The following is a 17068-nucleotide window of genomic DNA, read 5'->3' as shown; positions in this document are numbered from 1 at the left end:
CTTCTCATTTAAAGATTTTTCTGTATTTTCATGACTATGAAAATTGTACATTCACACTGAAGGCATCAAAACTATGAATTAACGCATGTGGAATTATATACTTAACGAAAAAGTGTGAAACAACTGAAATTATGTCTTACATTCTAGGTTCTTCAAAGTAGCCACCTTTTTCTTTGATGACTGCTTTGCACACTCTTGGCATTCTCTTGATGAGCTTCAAGAGGTAGTCACTGAGAATGGTTTTCACTTCACAGGTGTGCCCTGTCAGGTTTAATAAGTGGGATTTCTTGCCTTATAAATGGTGTTGGGGCCATCAGTTGTGTTGTGCAGAAGTCTGGTGGATACACAGCTGATAGTCCTACTGAATAGACTGCTAGAATATGTATTATGGCAAGAAAAAAGCAGCTAAGTAAAGAAAAACGAGTGGCCATCATTACTTTAAGAAATGAAGGTCAGTCAGTCCAAAAAATTGGGAAAACTTTGAAAGTGTCCCCAAGTGCAGTGGCAAAAACCATCAAGCGCTATAAAGAAACTGGCTCACATGAGGACCGCCCCAGGAAAGGAAGACCAAGTGTCACCTCTGCTTCTGAGGATGTTTATCTGAGTCACTAGCCTCAGAAATCGCAGGATAACAGCAGCTCAGATTAGAGACCAGCTCAATGCCACACAGAGTTCTAGCAGCAGACACATCTCTACAACAACTATTAAGAGGGGACTTTGTGCAGCAGGCCTTCATGGTAAAATAGCTGCTAGGAAACCACTGCTAAGGACAGGCAACAAGCAGAAGAGACTTGTTTGGGCTAAAGAACACAAGGAATGGACATTAGACCAGTGGAAATCTGTGCTTTGGTCTGATGAGTCCAAATTTGAGATCTTTGGTTCCAACCACCGTGTCTTTGTGCGATGCAGAAAAGGTGAACAGATGGACTCTACATGCCTGGTTCCCACTGTGAAGCATGGAGGAGGTTGTGTGATGGTGTGGGGGTGCTTTGCTGGTGACACTGTTGGGGATTTATTAAAAATTGAAGGCATACTGAACCAACATGGCTACCACAGCATCTTACAGCAGCATGCTATTCCATCCAGTTTCCGTTTAGTTGGACCATCATTTATTTTTCAGCAGGACAATGACCCCAAACACACCTCCAGGCTGTGTAAGGGCTATTTGATTAAGAAGGAGAGTGATGGGGTGCTACGCCAGATGACCTGGTCTCCACAGTCACCAGACCTGAACCCAATCGAGATGGTTTGGGGTGAGCTGGACCGCAGAGTGAAGGCAAAAGGGCCAACAAGTGCTAAGCATCTCTGGGAACTCCTTCAAGATTGATGGAAGACCATTCCCGGTGACTACCTCTTGAAGCTCATCAAGAGAATGCGAAGAGTGTGCAAAGCAGTCATCACAGCAAAAGGTGGCTACTTTGAAGAACCTAGAATATTCCTCAATAGGAATCCGCAGATGAAATCTGCACAGAAAACACTGGAAATCCACGGTAATTCTGCAAGTAAAAGGCAGTGCGTTTTACCTGCTGATTTTTCAAAAACGGTGTGGAAAAATCCGCAACATGGGAACATAGCCTTAGGGATAGGGTTGGAACTAGAGTTAGGGTTGGAATTGTGGTTAAGATTAGCGTTAGGGGTGTGTTGGGGTTAGGGTTAGGCTTGTGGTTAGGGTTATGGTTGGGGGGGTGTTGGGGTTAGGGTTGTGGTTAGGGTTAGGGTTGGGATTAGGATTAGGGGTGTGTTGGGGTTAGTGTTGGAGTTAGAATTGAGGGGTTTCCACTGTTTAGGCACATCAGGGGGTCTAATTTCTCCTTCTACCCTTGGAAAAATAATAAAATGGGGGCTGAAAAAAGATTTTTGTGGGAAAAAATGATTTTTTATTTTCACGGCTCTGCGTTATAAATTTCTGTGAAGCACTTGTGGGTTCAAAGTGCTCACCACACAACTAGATAAGTTCCGTGGGTGGTCTAGTTTCCAAAAGGATGTCACTTGTGGGGGAGCTCCAATGTTTAGGCATACAGGGTCTCTTCAAACGCGACATGGTGTCCGCTAACGATTGGAGCTAATTTTTCATTCAAAAAGTCAAATGGCGCTCCTTCCCTTCCGAGCCTTGCCGTGTGCCCAAACAGTGGTTTACCCCCACATGTGAGGTATTGGTGTACTCAGGAGAAATTGCTCAATAAATTTTAGGATCCATTTTATGCTGTTACCCATGTGAAAATGAAAAAAATTGAGGCTAAAAGAATTTTTTTGTGAAAAAAAGTACTTTTTCATTTTTACGGATCAATTTGTGAAGCACCTGGGGTTGAAAGTGCTCATTATGCATCTAGATAAGTTCCTTGTGGGGGTCTAGTTTACAAAATGGGGTCAATTGTGGGGAAGCTCCAAACTTTAGGCACACAGGGGCTCTCCAAAGATTGGAGCCAATTTTACATCCAAAAAGTCAAATGGCGCTCCTTCCCTTCCGAGCCCTGTCGTGCGCCCAAACAGTGATTCCCCCCCACATATGGGTATTGGCGTACTCAATGCAAAATTGTACAATAACTTTCGGCATCCAGTTTCTCCTTTTACCCTTGGGAAAATAAAAAAATTGTTGCTAAAAGTTCATTTTTGTGACTAAAAAGTTAAATGTTCATTTTTTCCTTCCATGTTGCTTCTGCTGCTGTGAAACACCTGAAGGGTTAATAAACTTCTTGAATGTGGTTTTGAGCACCTTGAGGGGTGCAGTTTTTAGAATGGTGTCACTTTTGGGTATTTTCAGTCCCTAAAAAAATGGTTTTGTAAATTTTATTGTAAAAATGAGAAATCGCTGGTCAAATTTTAACCCTTATAACTTCCTAGCAAAAAAAAATTTTTTTTTCCCAAAATTGTGGTGATATAAAGTAGACTTGTGGGTAATGTTATTTATTAACTATTTTGTGTCACATAACTCTCTGGTTGAACAGAATAAAAATAAAAAATTTGAAAATTGCGAAATTTTCTAAATTTTCGCCAAATTTCTGTTTTTTTCACAAATAAACACAAAAATTATCGATCTAAATTTACCATTACCATGAAGCTCAATATGTCACGAAAAAATAATCTCAGAATCACTAGGATCCGTTGAAGAGTTCTTGAGTTATTAAATATAAGGGACCCTGGTCAGAATTGCAAAAAATGGCCAGGTCATTGAGGTCAAAATAGGCTGGGTCATGAAGGGGGTTAATATTTTTTTATGCTAAATAGCGCTGTATATAATTTCAGTAACAGACAGCAAAAAAAGTGGTCTTCTGGCCTACAATGACCAAACTTGGAGCACGCAGATATATTAGGGCTCTCACGGAAATACCACACTGGCAAATATGTGGCCTTTTAACCCCTTAATCCCATATGATGTACTATCCCGTCGAGGTGACCTGGGACGTAATTCCCAGGGACGGGATAGTACGTCATAGGTGATCGGCAGCGCTCACAGGGGAAGCGCGGCCGATCGCTGCCGGGTGTCAGCTGATTATTACAGCTGACATCCTACACTATGTGCCAGGAGTGGTCAAACATTATCGCAGCGTTCCGGTGGCACATTAACCCCCAGAACACTGCGATCCGGCGGCAAAGGGAAGCATGACGCAGGGAGCTATCTGCGCGATTCCCCAAGACCCTCGGAGGAACGCAATGTGATCGCGTTGTTCAGAGGATCTCCTACGTCCTTCTCCCTGCAGGCCCCGGATCCGAAAAGGCTGCGGGGCTCCTTCCGGGTCCTGCAGGGAGGTGGATAACAAGCGATCTGACACTATATTGTGATGTCCCCCCCTATGGCAATGTTATAAAGTAAAAAAAAAAATATTTACATGTGTAAAAAATTAAAAAAATCCTAAATAAAGAAAAAAAAATTGTTCCAATAAATACATTTCTTTATCTAAATAAAAAAATAATAATAAAAGTATACATATTTAGTATCGCTACGTCCGTAACGACCCGACCTATAAAACTGTCCCACTAGTTAACCCCTTCAGTAAACACCGTTAAAAAAAAAAAAAGGCAAAAAAACCAACAGTTTATTATCAAACCGCCAACCAAAAAGTGGAATAACAGGCAATCAAAATGACGTATATAAATAAACTTGGTACAGCTGAAAACGTCATCTTGTCCTGCAAAAAAAGAGCTGCCATACAGCATCATCAGCAGAAAAATAAAAAAGTTATAGTCCTCAGAATAAAGCAATGCAAAAATAATTATTTTTTAAATAAAATAGTTTTTATCGTGTAAGAGCGCCAAAACATAAAAAAGATATAAATGAGGTATTGCTGCAATTGTACTGACCTGAGGAATAAAACTGCTTTAATAATTTTACCAAACGTGCAATGGTATAAACAGTCCCCCCCCCAAAAGAAATTCTTGAATAGCTGGTTTTTGGTCATTCTGCCTCACAAAAATCGGAATAAAAAGCGATAAAAAAAGTCACGTGCCCGAAAATTTTACCAATAAAAACATCAACTCGTCCCGCAAAAAACAAGACCTCACATGACTCTCTGGACCAAAATATGGAAAGATTATAGCTCTCAAAATGTGGACATGCAAAAACTATTTTTTGCAATAAAAAGCGTCTTAGTGTGACAGCTGCCAGTCATACAAATCCGCTAAAAAACCCACTATAAAAGTAAATCAAACCCCCCTTCATCACCCCCTTAGTTAGGGAAAAATAATAAAATTTAAAAAATGTATTTATTTCCATTTTCCCATTAGGGTTAGGGTTGGGGCTAAAGTTAGGGCTAGGGTTGGGGCTAAAGTTAGGGTTAGGGTTGGGGCTAAAGTTAGGGTTTGAATTACATTTAAGGTTGGGATTAGGGGTGTGGTTAGGGTTATGGTTGGGATTAGGGTTAGGGGTGTGTTGGGATTAGGGTTAGGGGGGTGTTTGGGTTAGGGTTTCAGTTAGAATTGGGGAGTTTCCACTGTTTAGGCACATCAGGGGCTCTCCAAACGCGACGAATCTCAATTCTAGCCAATTCTGCGCTGAAAAAGGAAAACAGTGCTCCTTCCCTTCCGAGCACTCCCGTGCACCCAAACAGGGGTTTACCCCAACATAAGGGGTATCAGCGTACTCAGGACAAATTGGACAACAGATTTTGGGGTCCAATTTCGCCTGTTACACTTAGGAAAATACATGACCGGGGGCTAAAAAATAAATTTTTGTGGAAAAAAAATGATTTTTTATTTATCTGCTTTATAAACTGTAGTGAAACACTTGGAGGTTCAAAGTTCTCACAAGACATCTAGATATGTTCCATAGGGGGTCATATTTCAAAAATGGTGTCACTTGTGGGGGGTTTCAATGTTTAGGCACATCAGGGGCTCTCCAAACGCGACATGGTGTCCTATCTCAATTACAGTCAATTTTGCATGGAAAAGTCAAACGACGCTCCTTCCCTTCCAAGCTCTGCCATGCACCCATACAGTGGTTTACCCCCACATAGAGGGTATCAGCGTGCTCAGGACAAAATGCACAACAACCTTTTGGGGTCCAATTTCTTCTGTTACCCTTGGGAAAATAAAAAATTGGAGGCGAAAATATCATTTTTGTGAAAAAAATATGATTTTTTATTTTTACGGCTCTACATTAAACACTTCTGTGAAGCACTTGGTGGGTCAAAGTGCTCACAACACATCAAGATAAGTTCCTTAGGTGGTCTACTTTCCAAAATGGTGTCACTTGTAAGGGGGCTTCAATGTTTAGGCACATCAGGGGCTCTCCATAAGCGACATGGTGTCCTATCTCACTTCAAGTCAATTTTGCATTGAAAAGTAAAACGGCGCTCCTTCCCTTCCGAGCTCTGCCATGCGCCCAAACAGTGGTTTACCCCCACGTATGAGGTATCAGTGTACTCAGGACAAATTGTACAACAACTTTTTATTACACAGGAGAACCACGAGTCAAAGAATAGCCGGAGGGTTAACAAACTCATGTAATTTATTGAAAATCCAAAAAAGTCTAATTTTCACATTATAAGTATAAAATGTTACCATATAATAGACAATTTCAAAAAACTTGTGACTACATCCATAGGTACAAACAACGACCCAGGATCACAGACAGAGACGGTAAAAAACGTAACAAATGCTAGCAAGTGTTGCCAAGTGGACAGCAGGCATATTGCCAACACATCAATATAAGTATCATAGGCATATGGTGATTCAATTCAAAATTATATGCTTATTAGCAATGCTAGTGAAATCGCCACATGCCTATATACAGAAAAGTGTACCTAGTGAGGTTAAATGAGGGGATTAATTACCCATGTATACGAGAGGTCCCGTCCGGATCCTAGTCAGCTACCCCAACGAGCGTTTTGCGTCCAATTATAACCGCTTCCTCAGGGGGAATTGAATCACCATATGCCTATGATACTTATATTGATGTGTTGGCAACATGCCTGCTGTCCACTTGGCAACACTTGCTAGCATTTGTTACGTTTTTTACCGTCTCGGTCTGTGATCCTGGGTCATTGTTTGTACCTATGGATGTAGTCACAAGTTTTTTGAAATTGTCTATTATATGGTAACATTTTATACTTATAATGTGAAAATTAGATTTTTTGGATTTTCAATAAATTACATGAGTTTGTTAACCTTCCGGCTATTTTTTGACTCGTGGTTCTCCTGTGTAATAATAACATTATTAGAGTCGCCATTTTTTATGGTGGAATTTATAACTGATGTTTATTTATGTATGTACAACAACTTTTGTTGTCCAATTTCTCCTGTTACCCATGGTAAAATAAGGCCGGCGTCACACTCGGCGTAAGACAATACGGTCCGTATTTTACGGCCGTAATACGGCCGAAATACGGTGAAATGTTCCCAAAATAGTGATCCGTAGTCAGGGTGTGTCAGCGTATTTTGCGCATGGCATCCTCCGTATGTAATCCGTATGGCATCCGTACTGCGAGATTTTCGCGCAGGCTTGCAAAACCGACATCTAATGGATTTATGTGCTCAAATGTTCGGGAAAACATATATACAGTATATATATATATATATATATATATATATATATATATATATGTCATTGAGACACATATATATATATTCTGTATTTAGATTTCATTCAGCGCCATATGTGTTAAAAGCCGGTAATTCAATTGCCGGCTTCTCATTTCTCCTGCACAAACCCGACAGGATATGAGACATGGTTTACATACAGTAAACCATCTCATATCCCCATTTTTTTTGCATATTCCACACTACTAATGTTAGTAGTGTGTATGTGCAAAATTTCAGCGCTGTAGCTGCTGAAATAAAGGGTTAAATGGCGGAAAAAATTGGCGTGGGCTCCCGCGCAATTTTCTCCGCCAGAATGGTAAAGCCAGTGACTGAGGGCAGATATTAATAGCCAGGAGAGGGTCCTTGGTTATTGGCCCCCCCGTGGCTAAAAACATCTGCCCCCAGCCACCCCAGAAAAGGCACATCTGGAAGATGCGCCTATTCTGGCACTTGGCCACTCTCTTCCCACTCCCTGTAGCGGTGGGATATGGGGTAATGAAGGGTTAATGCCACCTTGCTATTGGAAGGTGACATTAAGCCAGATTAATAAAGGAGAGGCGTCAATTATGACACCTATCCATTATTAATCCAATTGTAGGAAAGGGTTAAAAAACACACACACACATGATTTAAAAGTATTTTAATGAAAAAAACACAGCGGTTGTTGTAATAATTTATTGTACTCTCAGTCCATCAGGAACACCCTCGCTTGGAAAAATAATAAACGCACAAGATACATACCTTCTGCTGTCAGATCAGGTCCCACGAAGTAATCCATCTGAAGGGGTTAACTAATATTACAGGCAGAGCTGCGATAAACCGCTCGCTCGTACCTGTAATCCCCGGGTGCTGAAAGGAAAGCAGTGATCTATACTTACATTCAGTTGCGGTGATGCGCCCCTGCTGGATGTTCTCATGAACTGCAGCCTGGGAACTTTTTCCCACGCTACAGGTCATATGAGGACATCCACCAGGGGGCGCATCACCGCGACTGAAGGTAACTATAGGTCATTGACCTACATTTCCTTCAGTCGCGGTGATGCGCCCCCTGGTGGATGTCCTCATATGACCTGTAGCGTGGGAAAAAGTTCCCAGGCTGCAGTTCATGAGAACATCCAGCAGGGGCGCATCACCGCAACTGAATGTAAGTATAGATCACTGCTTTCCTTTCAGCACCCGGGGATTACAGGCAGAGCGAGTGGATTATCGCAGCTCTGCCTGTAATATTAGTTAACCCCTTCAGATGGATTACTTCGTGGGACCTGATCTGACAGCAGAAGGTATGTATCTTGTGCGTTTATTATTTTTCCAAGCGAGGGTGTTCCTGATGGACTGAGAGTACAATAAATTATTACAACAACCGCTGTGTTTTTTTCATTAAAATACTTTTAAATCATGTGTGTGTGTGTTTTTTAACCCTTTCCTACAATTGGATTAATAATGGATAGGTGTCATAATTGACGCCTCTCCATTATTAATCTGGCTTAATGTCACCTTCCAATAGCAAGGTGGCATTAACCCTTCATTACCCCATATCCCACCGCTACAGGGAGTGGGAAGAGAGTGGCCAAGTGCCAGAATTGGCGCATCTTCCAGATGTGCCTTTTCTGGGGTGGCTGGGGGCAGATGTTTTTAGCCACGGGGGGGGCCAATAACCATGGACCCTCTCCTGGCTATTAATATCTGCCCTCAGTCACTGGCTTTACCACTCTGGCGGAGAAAATTGCGCGGGAGCCCACGCCAATTTTTTCCGCCATTTAACCCTTTATTTCAGCAGCTACAGCGCTGAAATTTTGCACATACACACTACTAACATTAGTAATGTGGAATATGCAAAAAAAAAGGGGATATGAGATGGTTTACTGTATGTAAACCATGTCTCATATCCTGTCGGGTTTGTGCAGGAGAAATTAAAAGCCGGCAATTGAATTACCGACTTTTCACTAACACCGCTGCGTATTTCTCGCAAGTCACACTGCTGGTCAGTGTGGAATCCGTATTTTTCACGCCCCCATAGACTTTCATTGGCGATTTTTTTGCGCAGTACGCTGACAAACGCAGCATGCTGCGATTTTGTACGGCCGTAGAAAGCCGTATAATACTGAACCGTAATATACGGCTAATAGGAGCAGCCCCATTGAGAATAATTGTGCCGTATGTTATGCGAGTTTTACGGACGTAGTTTCTGCGCTCTTACGTCCGTAAAACTCGCCAGTGTGACGCCGGCCTAAAACAAATTGGAGCTGAAGTAAATTTTTTGTGAAAAAAAGTTAAATGTTCATTTTTTTTCATTCCAAAAATTCCTGTGAAACGCTTGAAGGGTTAATAAACTTATTGAATGTGGTTTTGAGCACCTTGAGGGGTGCAGTTTTTAGAATGGTGTCACACTCGGGTATTTTCTATCATATAGACCCCTCAAAGTGACTTCAAATGTGAAGTGGTCTCTAAAAAAAAATGGTGTTGTAAAAATGAGAAATTGCTGGTCAACTGTTAACCCTTATAACTCCCTAACAAAAAAAAAAAAATTGGTTCCAAAATTGTGCTGATGTAAAGTAGACATGTGGGAAATGTTACTTATTAAGTATTTTGTGTGACATATCTCTGTGATTTAAGGGCATAAAAATTCAAATTTGGAAATTAGCGAAATTTTCAAAATTTTCACCCCGGATTCTTACCCACACGCTGGCACCAGGACCGGACCACACCGTTGCCCCAACGCGCGTTTCACGTCGGCTTCGTCAGCGTGGATCACGCCCCATTTGGAAGAAGCTTTATTGCGAAACGGCGCTAGTCGGGCGCGGGAGGCCTGCACAGCACTTAGACCTGGTGCGCACAAAGCTGGGACTTACATTCACAGGTAATCTAATTTATGGGAACCCTGTTTGCTATATACTAACCGGAACACATAGTGCTTCTGTCACTTTCCAGGGCTCTATGGCCAATTATTGCCACCTCCCTGGGTAGGTCCGGTTTGGGACTTTAGTACACACAGGACATTTTTACCTCTTCCCTATAAATACATACACTATAAATTTTGTAAGTTATTTGGCGCGCTGCACACTATTGTGCCTAAATTATATGTGGCATGGTGCTGGGATAAGCCTCCCTTGGTATTTGGAGGTTTCCGTTCCCCTTTTCTGTCTAAAACACTGTTTATTGTGTTATATACATATATTTTAGAACAAGTTTCATCAATAAATGTATTGTTTTTATTAGTACTTTCTTCTCACTTCCTTTTTTTCGTATGGTAATTACCATGTTGAAAATGTGTTTGGATAATTCCTTGTTTGTGAAGGGATCTAAGTGCCTCTTTGGAGTTCAGAAGGTTTCCTTTTTGGGCTTCATTTTTTCCCCTTCTACTATCGAGATGGATCCTGTTAAAGTCCAAGCTATTTATGATTGGACTCGGCCTACATCTGTGAAGAGCCTTCAGAAATTTCTGGGCTTTGCCAATTTTTACCGTCGCTTCATCGCTAATTTTTCTAGTGTTGTTAAACCATTGACTGATTTGACCAAGAAGGGTGCTGATGTGGTGAATTGGTCCTCTGCGGCTGTTGAGGCTTTTCAGGAGTTGAAACGTCGTTTCTCTTCGGCTCCTGTGTTGTGTCAGCCAGATGTTTTGCTCCCTTTTCAGCTCGAGGTTGATGCTTCTGAAATTGGAGCAGGGGCTGTTTTGTCTCAGAGAAGTTCTGATTGCTCTGTAATGAAGCCATGCGCTTTCTTTTCGAGAAAGTTTTCGCCTGCTGAGCGTAATTATGATGTTGGCAATCGGGAGTTGTTGGCTATGAAGTGGGCATTCGAGGAGTGGCGACATTGGCTTGAAGGAGCCAAGCATCGCGTGGTGGTCTTGACAGATCACAAGAATCTGACTTATCTCGAGTCTGCCAAGCAGTTGAATCCTAGACAGGCTCGTTGGTCGCTGTTTTTCTCCCATTTCAATTTTGTGGTTTCGTACCTTCCGGGTTCTAAGAATGTGAAGGCTGATGCCCTTTCAAGGAGTTTTGTGCCTGATTCTCCTGGGGTTCCTGAGCCGGCTGGTATTCTCAGAGAGGGGGTAGTTCTGTCTGCCATCTCCCCTGATTTGCGGCGGGTGCTGCAGGAGTTCCAGGCTGATAGACCTGACCGTTGTCCAGCGGAGAAACTGTTTGTCCCTGATAGATGGACTAATAGAGTTATCTCTGAGGTTCATTGTTCGGTGTTGGCTGGTCATCCTGGGATTTTTGGTACCAGAGATTTGGTGGCTAGGTCCTTTTGGTGGCCTTCCTTGTCGCGGGATGTGCGTTCTTTTGTGCAGTCTTGTGGGACTTGTGCTCGGGCTAAGCCCTGCTGTTCTCGTGCCAGTGGGTTACTTTTGCCCTTGCCTGTCCCGAAGAGGCCTTGAACGCATGTTTCCATGGATTTTATTTCAGATCTTCCTGTTTCTCAAAGGATGTCGGTCATCTGGGTGGTTTGCGATCGCTTCTCTAAAATGGTCCATTTGGTACCCTTGCCTAAATTGCCTTCTTCCTCTGATTTGGTTCCATTATTTTTCCAACATGTGGTTCGTTTGCATGGCATTCCGGAGAACATCGTGTCTGACAGAGGTTCCCAGTTTGTTTCAGGGTTTTGGCGGTCCTTTTGTGCTAAGATGGGCATTGATTTGTCTTTTTCTTCGGCTTTCCATCCTCAGACAAATGGCCAAACCGAACGAACCAATCAGACTTTGGAAACTTATCTGAGATGCTTTGTTTCTGCGGATCAGGATGATTGGGTGACCTTCTTGCCATTGGCTGAGTTCGCCCTTAATAATCGGGCCAGTTCGGCTACTTTGGTTTCGCCTTTTTTTTGTAATTCTGGTTTTCATCCTCGTTTTTCTTCAGGGTAGGTTAAGCCTTCGGACTGTCCTGGTGTGGATTCTGTGGTGGACAGGTTGCAACAAATTTGGACTCATGTGGTGGACAATTTGACCTTGTCCCAAGAGAAGGCTCAACATTTCGCTAACCGCCGTCGCCGTGTTGGTCCCCGACTTCGTGTTGGGGATTTGGTTTGGTTATCATCTCGTTATGTTCCTATGAAGGTTTCTTCTCCTAAGTTTAAGCCTCGTTTCATTGGTCCTTATAAAATTTCTGAAATTCTTAATCCTGTGTCATTTCGTTTGGCCCTTCCTGCTTCTTTTGCCATCCATAATGTGTTCCATAGGTCGTTGCTACAGAGATATGTGGCGCCTATGGTTCCCTCCGTTGATCCTCCTGCTCCGGTGTTGGTCGAGGGGGAGTTGGAGTATGTGGTGGAGAAGATTTTGGATTCTCGCATTTCGAGACGAAAACTTCAGTACTTGGTCAAATGGAAGGGCTATGGTCAGGAGGATAATTCCTGGGTTGTTGCCTCTGATGTCCATGCTGCCGATTTAGTTCGTGCCTTTCATTTGGCTCGTCCTGATCGGCCTGGGGGCTCTGGTGAGGGTTCGGTGACTCCTCCTCAAGGGGGGGGTACTGTTGTGAATTCCGTTCTCGAACTCCCTCCTGTGGTCATGAATGGTACTTCGGTGAGCTCTGTCCGTGGACTCCCTCTGGTGGCTGTGAGTGGAGCTGCTGGTTCTGAGATTCCTTCTCCAGCTGCCCTCGTTTAGGACTAGGCTGGATTCTCTTTTTAACTCCACTCAGATCATTACTCCATGCCAGCTGTCAATGTTCTAGTACCTGTTCAGATCTCTCCTGGATCTTTCTATGGGCCTGTCTACTCCAGCACAAGCTAAGTTCCTGCTTGTTCATTAGATACATATCGTTTTTCTTGCTAAGTTTTAGTCCAGCTTGCTATCATGAAACTATCTGGCTAGCTGGAAGCTCTGGGGGTGCAGAGTGGCACCACCGCATCGTGAGTCGGTGCGGGGGTATTTTTTGCACACTCTGCTTGGTTTTTGTAGCTTTTTGTGTTGACCGCAAAGATCCCTTTTCTGTCCTCAATCTGTTTAGTTAGACTGGCCTCTCTTTGCTAAAACCTATTTCATCCTGTGTTTGTGATTTCCTCTTATCTCACAGTCAATACTTGTGGGGGGCTGCTTTTACCTTTGGGGAAATTTCTCTGAGGCAAGTGAGGCTTTGTTTCCTTTCTTTAGGGGAAGTTAGCTCTTAGGCTGTGAAGAGGCGTCTAGGCAGAGTTAGGCACGCTCCACGGCTATTTCTAGTTGTGTTGATAGGTGTAGGGTTTGCGGTCAGCAGAGTTCCCATTTCCCCAGAGCTCGTCCCGATTCCGTGTTTAACTATCAGGTCATTTCTGGTGCACCTAACCACCAGGTCCATAACACATATGAGTTCATCCACCAGAGGGCGCCTCACCGCAACTCAATGTAAGTACAGATCACCCAGTTTTCCTTTCATCACCTGGGGATTACAGACACGAGCGAGTGCTTTAGCGCAGCTCCTGCCAGTAAAATAATTAACCCCTTCAGATGGATTACCTCGTGGGACGTGACAGACCATCTGAAGGTATGTATATTGTTGGTTTATTATTTTGCCAAGCGAGGGTGTTCCGGATGGATTGAGAGAGCAATAAAATACTTAAACAACCTGTTTGTTTATTTCATTAAAATACTTTTTAATAACGTGTGTGTGTTTTTTAACCCTTTCAGACAATTGGATTAATAATGGATAGGTGTCATAATTGACGCCTCTCCATTATTAATCTGGCTTAATGTCACCTTACAATAGCAAGGTGGCATTAACCCTTCATTACCCCATATCCCACCGCTACACGGGAGTGGGAAGAGAGTGGCCAAGTGCCAGAATAGGCGCATCTTCCAGATGTGCCTTTTCTGGGGTGGCTGGGGGCAGATGTTTTTAGCCACAGGGGGGCCAATAACCATGGACCCTCTCCTGGCTATTAATAACTGCCCTCAGTCACTGGCTTTACCACTCTGGCGGAGAAAATTGCGCGGGAGCCCACGCCAATTTTTTCCGCCATTTAACCCTTTATTTTAGCAGCTACAGCGCCCAAATTTTGCACATAGACACTACTAACATTAGTAGTGTGGAATATGCAAAAAAAGGGGGATATGAGATGGTTTACTGTATGTAAACCATGTCTCATATCCTGTCGGGTTTGTGAAGGAGAAATGAAAAGCCGGCAATTGAATTACCGGCTTTTCACAGATATCGCGCTGAATTAAATCTAAATACAGAATATATATATATGTGTCTCAATGACATATATATATATATATATATATATATACTGTATATATATATATATACTGTATATATGTTTTCCCGAACATTTGAGCACATAAATCCATTAGATGTCGGTTTTGCAAGCCTACGAGAAAATATCGCAGTACGGATGCCATACGGATTACATACGGAGGATGCCATGATCTGACAGATCAGACTGTATATTCTTGTTTTTCGGGGGTGAATTTTTTGAAAAAAAAAAAAATCCAACTAGGTATATAGTAAAGAAGCTGCAACAGCAGACAGTAATGGAGCTTTGGGAGGGATGCAGTGGGAGCAATGGACGCACATACAGTGCCTGCAGGCCTTGCACTGATGTGGATATGCTATGCCCTAACTACCTAGCGCTGCAATATTGGGACCCATGAATTAGCCCTAAAAATGACTTTTGGTTTCTGAGGAGTTGTGGATGTAAGAGTTGCAGACCTACACTAACTCTAAAAACCACGATTCTGACCCTATCTCGGCACCACCTTTCCCTACTCTCACTGAATCAGGAACAGAATGCGGCGAGCAGGGCAGCGCCAGGTCTCTTATACTCGGGATGATGCTGTGCGGCCAAGCCAATCACTGCATGACCACAACAAAGATGGCTGCAGCGTTTCATGGCCTGGCAGACAATCCCTGCACCATCATTGGGTCTCTAAAGTCCGCCAAAAATGCTGGGTGGAGACACCAGTTACCGCCGAATAATCCCGGAAATGCTCGCTGCTCGCCGAGTACACCGAGCATAGTGATACTCGGGCGAGTAACGAGTAATGCCGAGCATGTTCACTCATCACTATCTGATACACTTACTGTAGACAGTATTTTTTTTTTTTTCAATTTTAAAAAATACATCCCACATATTGAAACAGTCTTTTATCTCAGTCACACGTCTGGTCTATCAGTGGTCTTCAAATCTTGTCTTTTCAGACATGCATTCCATTTTTTGGTCTGATACCCTTGGTGTATACAGTATTTCGTGGTTAGAAAATTTTAAAAAATGCAGGCCTGTCTGTTATCTCCGTCCGACGGCCATTTTATGTGTGGTCTAAAATTAGTTTCTTTTCATGCATACATTCCAATTTTTGCTATGGTCTGTCTATTACCCTAGGTCTATACACTATCTTGGTTAAAACAAAAAAAGTGTTAGTGTGGTAGTTCCGTGACACGCCTCGTCTATCTGTGGGCTACAAAGTGTGCTTTTGAGACTTCCATTATCCATTTTTTGCTGTGTGTTACCATAGCTCAAAACAGTAAACACTATTTTGTCATGATTTTCTTTCAAAAATTTTTTTACCCTCCATGGGGAAATGTTGCAGTGCGAGACTAGGAGACACGTTTCTTGGTAATGGGACAGTTTTGTTTAGGAGGCCCTGCTCCATGTTTTTTCCAAGAGGGGATTGAGGTGCGTGCAAATTTGGGTAAGGCCAGGGACACACACAACGTATAAAAAAACGGTCCGTTTTTCACGGACGAGAATCGCACAAATGTTTCCAAAACAGTGATCCGTGTGCAGTGCGAGGATGCGATTTCCTCGCATCAAATGATCCATTTGACATCCGTGTGACATCCGTATGGCATCCGTATGCCGAGATTTTCTCGCAGGCTTGCAAAACCGACATCTAATGGATGTTATGTGCTCAAATGTTCATTAAAACCATATCCCACCGCTACACGGGAGTGGGAAGAGAGAGGCCAAGTGCCAGAATAGGCGCATCTGCCAGATGTGCCTTTTCTGGGGTGGCTGGGGGCAGATGTTTGTAGCCGGGGGGGGGCCAATAACCATGGACCCTCTCTAGGCTATTAATATCTGTCCTCAGTCACTGGCTTTACCACTCTGGTGGAGAAAATTGCGCGGGAGCCCACGCCAATTTTTTCCGCAATTTAACCCTTTATTTGACATGCTACAGCGCCCACATTTTCCTACTTATTGCGGACTTATATTCTCTTTGCCGCATGAAGAGACCCATATACATGTATTTATTAAAAATAAATTATTAAACATCAAGATAAAACATTGTTAACAAGACCCGACATAAACAAACTAAGTGTCCAGGGAATAGACCGGATGGACTCAAAATCATATATATTACTGATATTCTGTTATAAATAGACTCATATATACATCACTGCCCACTGTGGTATAATAAAAAATTATCACCACATAAAGCCTTAATTGTGATAAATCACATATAGTGGAGGACTATAAATATTTAATAATATACAAAACACCACACATCCAATTACCAGTATATCCACATTTGTTAATATAGAGTCAAATATCTCATGGCATAATCGGATACTGCTAGGCAATGTGCGGTTGTACTGCAGATTACTTACAAGTAAGAAATGCCCTCAGGAGCCAGCAATGTAATTAGTGAGCCCACCGATCCTTCCACGTGCGCCCCGACGCGCGTTTCGCCCGTAAGCTTCTTCCGGGGGCGTAACCCAGTGAGAGAAGGGATGGCTATTTAAGAAAGGTGCACCCTATCATCTAACGATGCGTCATGTTGGGAGGAGTTATCGTGAATGTCTATCAAGCTCAGCGGCGCATAGCGCTTCCATCCTCTTCCTAGATAAACGGGTGCTACTGAGACTGCGCTCACTGGAACGCTGTGTAGCACACAAGCGTAACCAGGTGCTGAGCGCATCTCAGAGCGCCAGGACATAGGATGTAATGCGCATGCTCACCGCAAGATAGGCAAAAATATACAAGGGAAACCTTAAAGTACAGAGCTATCCTAGTGTAGACAACGGAAACATGCAAGGGGATACTTTTAGTGCAAAACTATCTCAGTGCAGCCGACAAAACGACAAAGTGCATATAGATTAAATATACGTGACCCCAAATATACAACACA

Source organism: Ranitomeya variabilis, chromosome 3 (assembly GCF_051348905.1).
Source record: "Ranitomeya variabilis isolate aRanVar5 chromosome 3, aRanVar5.hap1, whole genome shotgun sequence".
NCBI classification, from domain to species: Eukaryota; Metazoa; Chordata; class Amphibia; order Anura; family Dendrobatidae; genus Ranitomeya; species Ranitomeya variabilis.
The sequence above is the reverse complement of the archived record's forward strand: the minus strand, read 5'-3'. Positions refer to the sequence as shown.